This window comes from Mus musculus, chromosome 14 (genome assembly GCF_000001635.26).
Source record: "Mus musculus strain C57BL/6J chromosome 14, GRCm38.p6 C57BL/6J".
NCBI classification, from domain to species: Eukaryota; Metazoa; Chordata; class Mammalia; order Rodentia; family Muridae; genus Mus; species Mus musculus.
The window spans coordinates 73089121-73103943 of NC_000080.6; the positions used below are offsets into that span (position 1 = coordinate 73089121).

The 14823-nt window shown below is 44.4% G+C and overlaps 1 long non-coding RNA gene across 1 annotated transcript; it reads right to left on the reverse strand.

Annotated features, from left to right (window-relative positions):
* Positions 1-8276: 8276 nt before the first annotated feature.
* Positions 8277-13837, reverse strand: Gm35388. Its single transcript, XR_383585.3, has 3 exons — positions 13656-13837; positions 11783-11945; positions 8277-11219 (listed from the first exon to the last, which is right to left on the reverse strand). It is a non-coding gene; the product is annotated as a predicted gene, 35388 (long non-coding RNA).
* Positions 13838-14823: the final 986 nt, after the last annotated feature.

The following is a 14823-nucleotide window of genomic DNA, read 5'->3' on the forward strand; positions in this document are numbered from 1 at the left end:
TCCTGCCTCCAGGCTCCTGCCCTCGGAGATGGAGTATGGCTTAGTTTGTAAAATGAAACAATTCCTTTCCACGCCTAAGCTGATTTTGTTCAGTGTTTTACCACATCAAGAGAAAACGAATGAGGACAACCGTCTGACCCCACAACCTCCTTACATCTCCAAAGACCCTATTTACCTAATAAGGTCATATTCTTAGGATAAGGACTCGGGCATGTCATGGGGCCATACAACCCACTGTAGCCACTAAGAAGGTGGGAAACCCAGAACTCAGACTCCGCTCTGAGTGCAACATTCTAAGTACACATAGCCTCCCCTGGTTCTCCCAGGAGAGTAGGACAAGCCACTCTGGAGTGTCACTGGCCTGGGGACAAGTGCTTCTTCCCATGTCATCTTTCCCTGAGAGAAAAGTCTGGTTTCCCTTAATTGACCTAGATTCAAATGGAATGTAAAAGTCTCTCTCATAGATGCCCCATTATAACCTTCCTAGGAAAGTATGTGGGTGGCTGTCCTAATGCACTGTTACTCTAAGTTGAAGCAGTCCTGAGAATTGTCACACCCTGCATCAGAGCTTCCAGGAACACATTGCATTTATAAGGATAGAAGGATAGTGTTTAGGAGTTGTATGCTGCACCCACCCATAATGTCAAAATCCTCTTTAACTGTGAGAATGTTACGGAGTGCTATACAGTAGGAAGTAACTCAGTAAGTCTGGGTTGTCAAGCCCTGGACAGCTCAGAAAAAAAATGTATGGCCCTTTTCTGCTCCTGGGAGCTAACAATACAATTTTGGTATACTGTGCCTGAAAAGTGTCTGTTTCCCCGGGAGCCTAGGGCCCACAGATACTTGATGCTAAGACTGGGATTGATTCTTAGAGCCTTGGACCATGAGGTTAACCATGGTGTCTGCAGGGGCTGAGTAAGGGCAATCATATTAGCAGTGTGCCATGTCCGAACACTCCCTACCTTAAAAACAAGATCTGTGTGCTAGAGAAATGGTTCAGTGGTTACAAGCACTTACTGCTCATACAGAGGACCCAAGTTCAGTTCCCAGCACCCACATTAGTCAGCACACAACCACTTGTAACTCCAGCTCCATGAGATGTGATGTCCTCTTATGGCTTCCAGGGGTGCTGTACTCATGTGCACATACTCACACATAGACACACAATTAAAAATAAAATATCGTTTTAAAGAAAATCTGGAGACCATGGCTCAGGTGAACTTCCCTCTTGGCAATACTTTCCATGTCGTTTACACATTGTTGTGGGGAGAATTAAGCCTCACCCACATTTCTTCGCTAAAGAAAGAATTGGAAGGTAGTGGCCCTTCCCTCTTTTCTGCTGCTGATATTAATCGGTATTTTTTTTTCTGCTCTAACAAACCATAACCACTGCTATGCAGGTAACCAGCTGCATTCTGATGGGACCTGAGACCTAATCCCCAGGAGACAATTTGCATCTAGTTCTGTAAACCTGGTCAAAACTCCATGGCTTGGGAGGTCATAGAACCCAGGAAAGAATCTATTCAGGCTGTTACACTAAATGGTCATGTTGTTAAAACACCTTCTAAGCATGTAAATGTATGTATACCCACTGATTGCTGCTGTCAACCTTGGTCAGAAAAGCATCTTTCCATGGTGATGCACTTAATTCAGTGGTGGTTTGAATGAAAAAGACCCTCATAGACTCATAGAGGTGTGGCCTTGCTGGTGTGAATGTATCACAGGAGATGAGTTTTGAGGTTTCAGAAACTCAAGCCAGGCCTAGTGTCACTCTCTCTCCCTGCTGCCTGTGGATCCTGATGTAGAACTCTCAACTCCCTCTCCAGCACCATGTCTGCCTGCATGCTGTCATGTTTCCCACCATGATAACAGACTAAACCTCTGAAAGTGTAAGCCAGCCCCAATAAAATGTTTGCCTTTATTAGAGTTGCCGTGGTCATGGTGACGCTTGACAGCAATGAAACCCAAACCAAGATAGCTATAATCCTAGAGGACACAGCAGTCCAGAGAGCCTATCTCAGGAAGTTACACTCAGGAAAAAGGCTCCTCACCCACTGCACAGCCTTTGGGAAAGTGGAACTTCAAGGTAGCAGTGAATAGAGAGATAAATGCTGTTTGTGAAGAGGAAGTTTTTCTTTTGCACTCAGATTCCAAGAATGTAATTCTAGCCTCAGGAAGGGGAGTGGAAAGCTCCATAGGACACTGATGCAGGTTCCTTTCTGCCTGGGGTCCTTCTGACGCGTGAGTCCATGACGAATCTTAGGAAATGAAAGATCTTAGCTACCATAGAGCACATGGACAGAGATTGTTCCTTGAAGCCATGAGATTTATTTAGTACTATAGACAGACAGACAGACAGACAGACAAGCAGGCAGGCAGGCAGGCAGGCAACAGCATGGTGACAGTTCTGAGGAGAGGAATCAGGACCCACACAGCAGTAGGAGGAGTCTCTTCTTATACCTTTCTGGAAATAGGGAAGGTTTCACAGTGCAAGCCTGAAGCCAGACTCTCTGACTCCCAGGCAGAAGGCAGGATGTGTGGCCACCCATACCTACTCTGACATAAACTCACTTTCCAGTAAGAGGTCCTGGCACCTGGAAGTTATTACCTAGGGACTCAACATATCTCAATAGGCCCATGTTGGTATCTATGAAAGGTATTGTGTCCTGAGCAGCAGCTAGAGCCTAACATCACATTTTCACAGAAATTTCAGGCTCTAAAGGCTGTGCTTGGTTTATCCTAATTTATCTATCATTTCTTGTGTTTGGCACTACTGACCAAAGCAGGCACTCCTCAACAGGCCCCCGGAACAGTGGCTTCCTGTGCTGCTGGGAACAATGAGAAAGGTCCCACGCATGCACCCATTTCCCAAACTCCCTTACATGCCTCCTACCCTTCCCCGTCTCTGCCAACTGCAGGCTCTTCCTCCTCACAGCCACACCCACAAGAGCCCTACCACACACACACACCCTGTTCCAGAAATCCTGAAGCAAAGAACCAGCCACTCACCAGCAGACTAAGGGGGGGAAGCTGCCATGTTTTTCTCACAGACACAGAAGCCTGTATTGAAGTCTGAAGAAGTATTCGAACCCAGCCTTACCCTGCATTTAGCAAGCTGAGGCAGAAGGATCACAAGTTCAAAGCCAGCCAGAACATACATAGGAAGACCATGTTTAAAACAAATTAAGAAATAAATATATAAGCCGGGCAGTGGGGGCATATGCCTTTAATCCCAGCACTTGGGAGGCAGAGGCAGGCAGATTTCTGAGTTTGAGGCCAGCCTGGTCTACAGAGTGAGTTCCAGGACAGCCAACGCTACACAGAGAAACCCTGTCTGACATGGCTAAGGAAAATTAATTCAGTATTTTGCAGGGTTTAGTCAGGTCGTTTGAGTCTGGAGACCCAGTCTTCACACTACATCCAGCTAATTGCAATGACCTCAAGCTAACCAAATTCATGGGGGACCAGAGTACAGTTAATTAATCTACAATATGCCAAGAGGACTGGGTATCTGAATTTGCTCATTAATCATTTCCCTCTCTGGAATAATCTAATCGGAAAGCCACCTGAGTTAGTTGTGTATCTCTAGAGAGCCAGTCTAATCCTTGTGCCTGTCACACTGGCCTCTACCATGGTGGATTATCACTTGGAAGACAGGCTCCATGGTTTCGTTTCTTTCACTGTTGTATCCTTGGCAGGTTAAAAGAGTTTGGTGAAGGGATGTCTGTGTGAAACATTGGTGCACACATGTGTTCACCCACCCATGTCTGTGTTCACATGTGTAGAGGCCAGAGAACAGCCTTTGGTGTCATCCCTCAGACACCGACCACACTGTTGGGTTTTTTCTTGGTTGTTTAATTTGTGAGACAAGATCTTTCCTTGGCATCGAGCTCACCAAGCAGACAAGGCTGACTGACCAGTGAGTCCCTGCATTCTGCCTGACTCCACTTCTGCAATCTTGGGATTACATCATATGCTACCCATACCCAGTAGGTCCAGGGAATCAAACTCAGACTCTCATGATTACAAAGTCAGTACACTTACCCTACTGAGCCCTCTTCCCAGCTCGTGAAGCAGTTTTAATCAACATAATTTTAGAGTGATGGAATTTTCTTGCTGTGCCCTTGGATTGAATAGATTTTTGTGAACTTACACAGCCATCACTTAAGAGAATGCAGCTGCCTAACAGAGGTCATTGGTACATCACCATCCTACATCACCATCCTACATCACCATCCTACAGTGGCATCCTTTTCCCTCGGTGGTTCTGAAGCCACCACCATCCGGCTAAAAACTTGGCAAGTTTTAAAGTCCACTGAAAGACGGTTACAGACGCTTTCTTAGGCTCCCCACTGCTATCCCACCAACTCTCTCAGCTCTGCCAACACACGGAGGCTGAGGCGGGAAGATCACCACTTCCACACCAGTCTTGACTATGCAGAGAGATCCTGTCTCAATAAACCAAGAAAGGAACCAAAAGCAAAAGAAACATACCGAAAAGGGTGAGAGGAGCCAACGCCAAACAAAGTTGGCCCCGTTTGAGATAAGAATAACATTGTCAATTGGGGTCTTTTTTATTCAAGAACTTAGAAGATAAAAGTCATCTCTAACTCAAACCGCAGGACAAGACAGACAGGTATATAACTAAGGAAGGTAAGAAAATGAGAAGAGCAAGCCAAGGGACTTTTCTTTAACTGAAAATAATGTTTTCATACAGCATATTCAGGTCATGGCTTCCCCTTCCTCATCTACCAGAACCTGCCTGCTTCCCACCCATCCATCTCCAGGATGTCTTTCTCTCTCGTTTTAGAAAATAAGCAGGCAAAAATAAAAAAGAAAGAGAGACTCAAAAGCACAGGAAACACACACATACTTATAAAAACATAAAATCACAGAGTCAGAAACCATAAAATACAAACAAAACACCAGTAAGGTTTAAAAAAAAAATCCCAAACAAAGCATTATGAGAAATTACCATTGAAATTATTTGGTGCTGGCCATCTGGGTGCAGGCCAGCTGGGCTTGGGGCTGCCCTTGAGTGTGGTAATATACCCAGTGGGACTCCATTAAAGAATGCTGCTTTTTCCTTTACAAGAGGTTGTCGATTGGAGATAACTCCTGGGTTAGAGATGGGGGCTTCTGTCCAAAGGACATTAAAATAAAATAGAAGAAGAAGAAGAACATTTGGGAGAAACCCAGCCAATCGCCAACATAATGAAGAATAAGAGCCACCCACGTCTCCTAATAAAAAGCATCAGAATTCCGATGCTTACCTTACAAGCTTCCCCCAAGAAAACACAACCATATAGAAAAAATTAAACATTACTCTGACTGTGGGCACCTTGACCAAAGCAACTTGGGGAGGAAATGGTTTGTTTGGCTTATGTTTCTATATCACCGTTCATCATCAAAGGAAGTTAGGACAGGAACTCAAGCAGGGCAGGAACCTGGAGGTAGGCGCTGATACAGAGGCTGTGGAAGAGTAGTGCTGCTGCCTGGCTTGCTCCCCATGGCTTGCTCAGCCTACTTTCTTATAAAACCCAGGACTACCAGCCCAGGGATGGCCCCACCCATGATGGACTGGACCCTCCCCTAAAAATCACTAAGAAAATGCCATTCAGCTGAACCTCGTGGAGGCATTTTCTCAATTGAGACTCCCTCCTTTCGAATAAGTCTAGCTTTTGTCAAGTTGGAATAGAACTAGCCAGCACATAAGCCAAGTCCAACTCATATACTCATGAACCCCACAGAATACTGACTGTCCTTCTAGAAACTATCAAATTCCATAGCCCCTCAACTAGGGGTGGAGGATTCATAGTAAACTCTGACTGGCCTGACCTTGCACAGCTGCTATGAGTACAGCAGTGCAGCTGTCCTGCCTCTGGATTTGCACCTTCCCAGCCCCTCCTCTATAATGGTCCTTGAGCCTCTGGAAGAACAGGTGTAATACAGACGTCCCATTAAGACACAAATCCTATTTCTGCCAACACTCACCAAATTAACAACCAAGCAATTGAAAGGGCATAAATCCACATGTATAAAGAAACACAAAAGCTGGTTGTAGTGGTACTCACAACGAGCACGCCATGGAGAAGTGCTTCTAAAGGAGACTCGGATAGGAAGCGAACCCGCCAGTTAAACATGTGGAATTAAGACATTTTCCGAAGCGTGACGACTAAAGAAAAATTGTTTCCTGTGTATGTTTTCTCAGGAAGCCACCACAGGATGCAATTAGTCAAAATTATAAATACACAAAGGAAAACAGTGTGCAGGAAGAAACGGCAGTGCAATAAACATAAAAGTTGAGTCCTGGGAGACTGGGAGAGACAGTCAGGCTATCGGTGGTGCCCACCAGTGGAGGGCGGGACACCCACAGCACTCAGTAGAATGGATACAGAATACAGAAAGTTTCCACCACACGTTCTTTTATGGTTGAAAACAGTTTTTGCTACCCTAGGTTTTTTTGTTATACCAGATGAATTTGCAAATTGCCCTTTCTAACTCTGTGAAGAATTGAGTTGGAATTTTGATGGGGATTGCATTGAATCTGTAGATTGCTTTTGGCAAGATAGCCATTTTTACTATATTAATCCTGCCAATCCATGAGCATGGGAGATCTTTTCATCTTATGAGATCTTCTTCGAATTCTTTCTTCAGAGATTTGAAGTTCTTATCATACAGGTCTTTCACTTGCTTAATTAGAGTCACAGGGGAAATTTTCCTAGACAGAACACCAATGGCTTGTGCTGTAAGATCAAGAATTGACAAATGGAACCTCATAAAATTGCAAAGCTTCTGTAAGGCAAAGGATATTGTCAATAAGACAAAAAGGCAACCAACAGATTGGAAAAAGATCTTTACCAATCCTAAAGCTGATAGAGGGCTAATATGCAATATATACAAAGAACTCAAGAAGTTAGACTCCAGAGAAACAAATAACCTTATCAAAAGTGGGGTACAGAGCTAAATAAAGTATTCTCAACTGAGGAGGCACCAAATGGCTGAGAGACACCAAAAAAAAAAAAAAAAGTGTTCAACATCCTTAGTCATCAAAAAAATGCAAATCAAAACAACCCTGAGATTCCACCTCACACCAGTCAGAATGGCTAAGATCAAAAATTCAGGTGACAGCAGATGCTGGCTAGGATATGGAGAAAGAGGAACACTCCTCCATTGCTGGTGGGATTGCAAACTAGTACAACCACTCTGGAAATCAGTTTGGCAGTTCCTCAAAAAACAGGACATAGTACTACCTGAGTACCCAGCAATACTACTCCTGGGCATATACCCAGAAGATGCTCCAACATGTAATAAGGACACATGTTCCACTATGTTCAAAGCAGCCTTATTTATAATAGCCAGAGCTGGAAAGAACCCAGATGTCCTTCAACAGAGAAATGGATACAGAAAATGTGGTACATTTACACAATGGAGTACTACTCAGCTATTAAAAACAATGAATTTATGAAATTCTTAGGCAAATGGATGGATCTGGAGGATATCATCCTGAGTGAGGTAACCCAATCACCAAAGAACACACATGATATGCACTCACTGATAAGTGGATACTAGCCCAGAAGCCCGAAATACCCAAGATACAATTCACAAACCACATGAAACTCAAGAAGAAGGAAGACCAAAGTGTGGCTACTTCAATCCTTCTTAGAAGGGGGAACAAAATACCCATGGAAGGAATTACAGAGACAAAGTTCAGAGCAGAAATTGAAGGAATGACCATCTAGAGACTGCCCCACCTGGGGATTCATCCCATATACAACCACCAAACCCAGACTCTAATGTGGATGCCAACAAGAGCTTGCTGTCAGGAGCCTGATATAGCTGTCTACTGAGAGGCTCTGCCAATGCCTGACAAATACAAAAGTGGATGCCCACAACCACCCATTCAACAGAGCACAGGGTCCCCAATGAAGGAGCTAGACAAAATACCCAAGGAGCTGAAAAGCTTTGTAGTCCCATAGGAGGAACAACAATATGAAGTAGCCCCAGAGCTCCCAGGGACTAAATCACCAACCAAAGAAAATACATGGGACTCATGGCTTTAGCTGCATATGTAGCTGAGGATGGCCTAGTCAGTCATCAATGGGAGGAGAGGCCCTTGGTCCTGTGAAGGCTTTATGCCCCCATATAGGGGAATGCCAGGGCCAGGAAGCGGGAGTGCATAGATTGGTGAACAGGGGGATGGGGAGAGGAGGGGGGTTTTCGGAGGGGAAACTAGGAAAGGGGATAACATTTGAAATGATAATAAAAACAAAATAGAAAGTTTCAGAGATTCAGGTTTTATTGTGTTTAACAGATTACATAAGGTGTTTAGAAAGGGAAAGGGGGTTGCTACAAAGATAAGTACATTTTCAAAGTAAGAGAAGCATCCTGTCTGTGCAGATGAAATATTATATAAAAAAGGGAATACATTTCTTAGTGTGTGGCTCCACAGTAGTGTTTCTGGAGCAAGGGGAAACTGAGGAAGCTCTCTAGTGTCTGCTGCTTTTAGTCACTTGCTTTCCTCACCAACAGGTGACAGACATGAGCCGTGTGCTCCACACAGCTTCTCTGTAGAGAACACTGAGAACCACAATTTCCAAGAGACAAAAAGCCAAAGCTATAGTAACTGCTCTCCAAGTCCGATGAACTGGCCAGAATGTCTACCGTTGTAGAGAACTATTATTATCTTAGGCTATTGTCAGTCCCCTTGATAGCTGTTCATTGTCCATAGCTGTGTCTACCCTACTACCTTTGCGACGTATTCAGTAAATCCCTTTGGCCACCATAAAGTGTCATGGCCAACAACACCTGCAAGCCAAAAGACAGGTTAACACTAGTGGGAAACACAGCACCAGCTTGCCTATGTTTTACATAATACAAGAGCCTAAGGGTCGAAGATCCAAAGACGCTGAGGAAACTTCCTGATTTCTCTGCTCAACACGGAGACAGGGACAGCCAGATAGACTCATGCTGAGTGGAAAGGTAGGAGTTCATAGAAACACGCAGGATGGTGGAAACCGCCTAGGCCAACATGCTCCCGCAGGTGCTCCACGGCCCCTTGGTTACAGCATTTCCCCCTCCTAGGTCTGAAGCAGGACCCCTGCAGACTCAGAATCCATCTCACTGTGACCAGATCCTAAGCGCCAAAACTGGGGCAAGTTAAACGAGTGCTTCTCACCTTTGTGGCTGGCTTTAGGGAAGGTGACCACTGGTTTCTTCTTTAACTTGCTTTGGGACGGAGTGAACAGTGAGAGGTGGGGGCAGGAGAAAGCCAGAGGAATGTTTGTTCTGAGCCTACTTACTGTGTTTCGCTTTGGGAGATCACTTCCTCATCCGTAACATAATTTAAGATGGAAGCCCCAGCTTTGTATCTGCCTGATGAGGTCGGTCACCTTTACGCTACCAGAATCGAGTGTGGCCACCCTTGCACTACCTGAGCAAACCAAGCCAAGTGGGAACCCAGGCTGCCAACCCATTCTTCAAAATCCAGTGCAGAACCCCCCTGGAAAAACTGTCTCTTTCATAAACTAAGGTGGTTTTGCCTTCATGACTCCTTCTCTTATTAAATAAATAAATCTGACAACTAGATTGGTACAAAGATTAATATAAAACAGACTGGATTCGTTGCTATGTGTTTATTTATTAATACTATTTTGGGTCTTTCTTATTTTAAAAGAGATTAAGGGCTGGGCTCCGGGCATCGTGCTACAGGTAAAAGGGAAATAGACCCTGAGAGCATGACACAAGAAAAAGGTCCAGGCAAAGGGTGTGCTCTGCCGCCCCCTGCTGGCCTTTGTGAGAAATTTTTACAACTCAGGAAATTACAAAGTCTCTTGAGGCCAGGCATATTTGCAGTGCCTGTTGCAGTTTGTCATGAACACTTCAGTGTTTTAGAAACACCTTAGAAACCTCACTGAGTTTCCACAGGCTGTCTAAATCTTTTCGACTTCCTGGGAGGCCAGGTTTATGTCCACTGATGTCCAAGAATTCCAGAGATTAGGGTTTGAGCTCAAATTCACCCAGGGTGACTTCGGTAGCCCAAGAATCCATGACCTCGGAGTCTGGTATTATTTCCCTGTCCTGTCAACAGATGAGACCCGCAGCCATTGTGGGCTGGGTGGAAACTGTGCCTGCTTCTTGTCATCCTGGCGCAAGCTCTCCCTTTTACCTCCTACCTTTTCTGGAAAGGAGACATCAATAGTCAAAATGGTGCGACACTGGGACCCAGCAAACACATGCTGATCTGTGGCACAGACATCTGAGTTTGTGTGGCTTCTTCTTCTAGCCATTGTAGTTTACTCTGGCTGCTGTAACTAGAAACACTAGGAAAAGAGTGGTCTGTAAGCATCAGAATCATATTGCTCCCAGTTCAGGAGGCAAGCCTAAGATCAAGGTACCTGCAGATTCAGTGTCTCCTGGTTCACAGATGGTGACCTGGTGATGTATCCACACACAGCAGAGGGCCAAAACTGCTCTGGAGTCCGAATTCCATCATGAATGATCTATTCTCATGACCTACTCATCTCCCAAATGCCCCACCTCTATTGTGAATTAATTAGCCCACTGCTAATGGACAATTCCCCAGCGCGCTCACCCGGACAGCTAAGGGCACATACCTTAGGAGGTAGAGCCTACTTGAAAGAACCAGACTTCCTGCCTCCTCCCATAGACATGGGGTTGTTACCAGGGAACACGCATGGTTCCCTTCTGCAAATCTTTAGTCTCAGAGATGAAAGACTTTTAAAATGATGCCAGAGGAAACTCAAGGACAATTTTGTTACAGTTGGAGAGAAGAGGGAGGCAGGCAGGCTTAGCAACAGAGTGGCACAGGGACAGGGGTTCTGAGACAGATAGACAGACAGACAGACAGAGACAGAGACAGAGGCAGAGACAGAGACAGAGACAAAGAGACACAGAGTCCCCCAAGAGGGTCCAGGCGAGCAGGTTTAGGGTTTTAGTTGGTATATAAAAGGAGGGGGGAAGCAAAGTTATGTTTTGTGAGCTGGAACTCAGCAGAAGTTTTTCAGTGACTCCAGGGAGGGAAAGACTTCCTGTGTTCCTGAGTCCGCATCTCATCCCAGGGTAGGTATCCTTCCATCTTTCTAACAGGTATTCAGCTGCATCAGCTGTTTCTGGAGACTATCCTCCTGGCCAGGTGATTGACAGGCCCCTTTGGATCACTCTTAAGGGATGGGCAGCTTCCAATAGCATGTCTCCACCTAGGGACAGAGGTTCAGCTTGGATCCACTTCTTTTGCTAAAACCTCATGAAAGAGAGTAGATTAAAAAGAACTAAAGAAAGAATGATAAAATCTGTGAAATGGGCACATTTTACCATGAGGAAACAGCCTTCTTTTGATGGGCTTCCACAAGCCCAGCTGCCTCCGTCTTCTTCCCTTCCTGAGCTGTTCTAAGTCTTGAGGAGGCACAGTTGTGACATTCCTCTCTCCTTTCAGTGGCTTTCTAAATCTTAAGGAGGGTGATCGTGGTATTCCCCCTTTGCTTAAGGTTGATGTGCTAACAGAGACACAGGAAGTGGGGGCCCAAGGAAATTCGGAGAGGAAAGGACCCCACTCCTGACCTTCCAGCCTGCTAGGTAACTAACTACCTGCTGTTCTACCTAGTTTGATCAAGGGCCTTCCTGCCACAACACTCTGCCCACCCCAGGTCCAGAACTGATGAGACCAAGTGACCCTGGGCAGCTCTGAACCCTGAGACAAAATAGGTCTTTTTCAAATACCTTATCAGAGTCCCAGAAAGGTGTAGAAAGATTCTCTACTCACCATTACTTGGGGGTTAGGATACAACATCATCTCTTTCTGCCCAAAAGATTTTCTCTGGCATTGCTGTGTAGCTGGTAGAGTCTGGTCCACCGGCCTCAGAGCCAAAGGCCAGGGCTCCACCTCAAGAAGTTCCATGTTGCTGCAGTGACATTCACACAGAGCCCTGCATCCCAGGATCCAAATTCAGATAAAGCCACAGCCCCAAATTCTACTTTCTTTTCCTCAAGCCGCGCCTGAGAAGGATTTGATAGGTGACAGAAAATGACATTTGCATTTATATAGAAGCCCAGCTTTTCATTAATTAATCAAAGTGCTAAGCCACCTAAACAAATCCTTCAGGGAAAGCTTGCGAGCTAAGCCCTGGTGCACCTTTGAAAGGATGATTTCTGATGAGGCCAAATCTGGCATCAGGCTGTCTACAGCTTGCCACCTTTTATCTCTCTGATAGGATTCATTCACTCTGCGCAGGAAGGCTCTGTCCGTTTATTCCAACATGGAGAGTCTCCTTCCCACTTTCTTACCTTCCTTCCCGCCTTTCTGTCCACTCTGTGAGCAGAGCACTCCATGGTTAAAAGGAAAGAAAAAGTCTCAGGGCAGGGGGGAGGTGCTTTCTGAAGTAAATGAGAAAATCGAAAACCATCCATAAAGTATGGTTTGAATACCCACCCCATTGGCCGACTGGGACGGACGCCACTCCAAGGCAGTGGACTGAAGTGTCTGAGACACTTGAAATCACAACTGCACCTCTGGGTTCCTGAGACATACACTGGAACACACTGAGGAAACTTCCAGTAAAGGGCTTGTTGCAAAAATGTATGGAAGCAAGACTCAAGAGATTGGTATATAATATAAGTAGGAGTGGGCCCCAAACTGTCCACCTAATAGAGAAGTTATCTCAGGGAGGCAGGTATTAATTAGACTTGGCAGAAAGATAGGCAGAGAACAGAGGGGCAGGGGGTAGATTGAGTTGAATACACTTCAAGCAAGCAACATGGAGGGCATCTTAATGAATAGATAGATAGATAGGTAGATAGATAGATAGATAGATAGATAGATAGATAGATAGATAGATAGATAGATGTGTGTGTATACATACATAAATTGTGTATGTGTATGTATGTGTATACATACATATATGTTTATATGTGTATATATAATATCATATATGTGATATTGCATATATTATATGTGTATATAATATATGACATATATTATATAATACAATATATTGTTAATATAATATAGATTATATATTGTTATAGAATATGTGATATGGTGTATAATTATATAATATATTAATTATACATTATATAATTATATAATAATTACATTAAATTACATATAATAATATACAATATATAATATGTGATATATAATACATAATATATCAATGAGAATTCTCCAGGGAGAGAAAAGTGGTAAGAACAGAAAAGCCAGAGTCAAAGAACTTAATTCCCCACTCAGCTTTCAAAGCCTCGGATTCTTAAAGTAAGAACAGGAAGAAGGTTTACTCATCCGCTGTGGCCACCTTCCCCCAAGAGATTAAATGGAGTGCCCGCTACTTATCGCTAACCCCTAACTTTATGCGGTCACAGAAGCTTGGGGATCACTACTCCAAACAATTTGCCACTAAACTTTACACCACGCTGTGTCCTACACAGCTTCAGAACTGTGAGAAACGGTTGTTGTTGAAGTCCCCCTGTCCGTGGTATTTCTGGCCAAGCCACCTACACTCAGGGCAGACATTACTGTAACCCACTACCTACGCTTGTCTCCTGTGCCCTCGCCCACCATAGCTGGGCTTTTTAAGGTTTATGCTATGGCTGCTAGTCTGTGTGTGGCAGGTTGGGTGAGAAGGGGCATGCGCACTCACCCTTATGCCATTCAGAGCCGCAAAGAAAGAAGACTTGGGCTGAGGCAGGCTAGAAGAGGGGGTTCCATGCAGATAGAACTGAAAAAGAAGGGGCCTTCTCCTGCGGCTGAGAAAACCTGAAGGGTGAAAAGATGAAGGTGTGGATGGGTGCCGGGGGGCCAGCCCCACGTGGGGGGTTTCTTCTTTCTTGTCGGTTCTTCTTGAGGCAGCGGAGGGGGAAGAGCATAAGCAGGGGTAAGACTTAGTCTTACGAGAAATTTAAGGTTGCTGTATAATAAAAAAGTTTACTTATCTAAGTCTACGTTACTATGCTACTACTATAGCTGACCTGCCTTCAGTGATCCTCTGAGGCCAGAAACTGGAGTCTCTGGCACTTAGCACCTCATCCTAAAACAGCAGGAGATTAAGTAAAGGATTAATCGCTAGAGCCTTTTCCCTATTGTCCTGATGCCTCTTCCTTGTCAGCCTAGGAGGAAGTTCGGAGCAATAAACTTTTATTGAACCAGGAGAAGAGAATAGCACTCTCAGAAGGAAAAACTTTTACATAAGCAAATATGTATAATCTCACATAAATTCATATTCAGCTTCATTCATGCTCATTTATTCATTTTCATTCAAACCCAGTTGGGCCCAGCTTGCATGCATTCTCACAATTACATACACACACACACATACACACACTCACGCACACGCGCACGTATACATTCTCCCATTTACATACTCACACACACATCCATACTTACATATGCATACGGAGCAAAAGACCAAGCACTGGTGCAGAAAGAACTCATTCATTCTGGATGAAAAAAATGCGCTCCAATCTTTAATATATAGAGAGAAAAAAAAAACTTCTACTTTTTTAATTCTAAATGAATTAGACTCATGTTTGTAAGGGGAAAAAAAAAGTTTTGTTTCTTTTAAAAAGACTAAACCTGCCTTGTCCTTACCATGGGACCTGCTGTTCTGTCCCATGGTAAGGAGAAGCCTGCTGGCTCCTTCTGCTCTCTGCGACATCTTCTTTTTTTCCTCTTTCCCTCTGCATTCTGCACATTGCTCTCTTAGTATTTTATGTTACCTCTAGTTTCTAAGTAATTCCACTCTGCATCCTCCTTCTAATCTAAAAAGTGTTCTGTCTAAAAACTTCTCCGCAACTCAGTTCCTCTCTCAG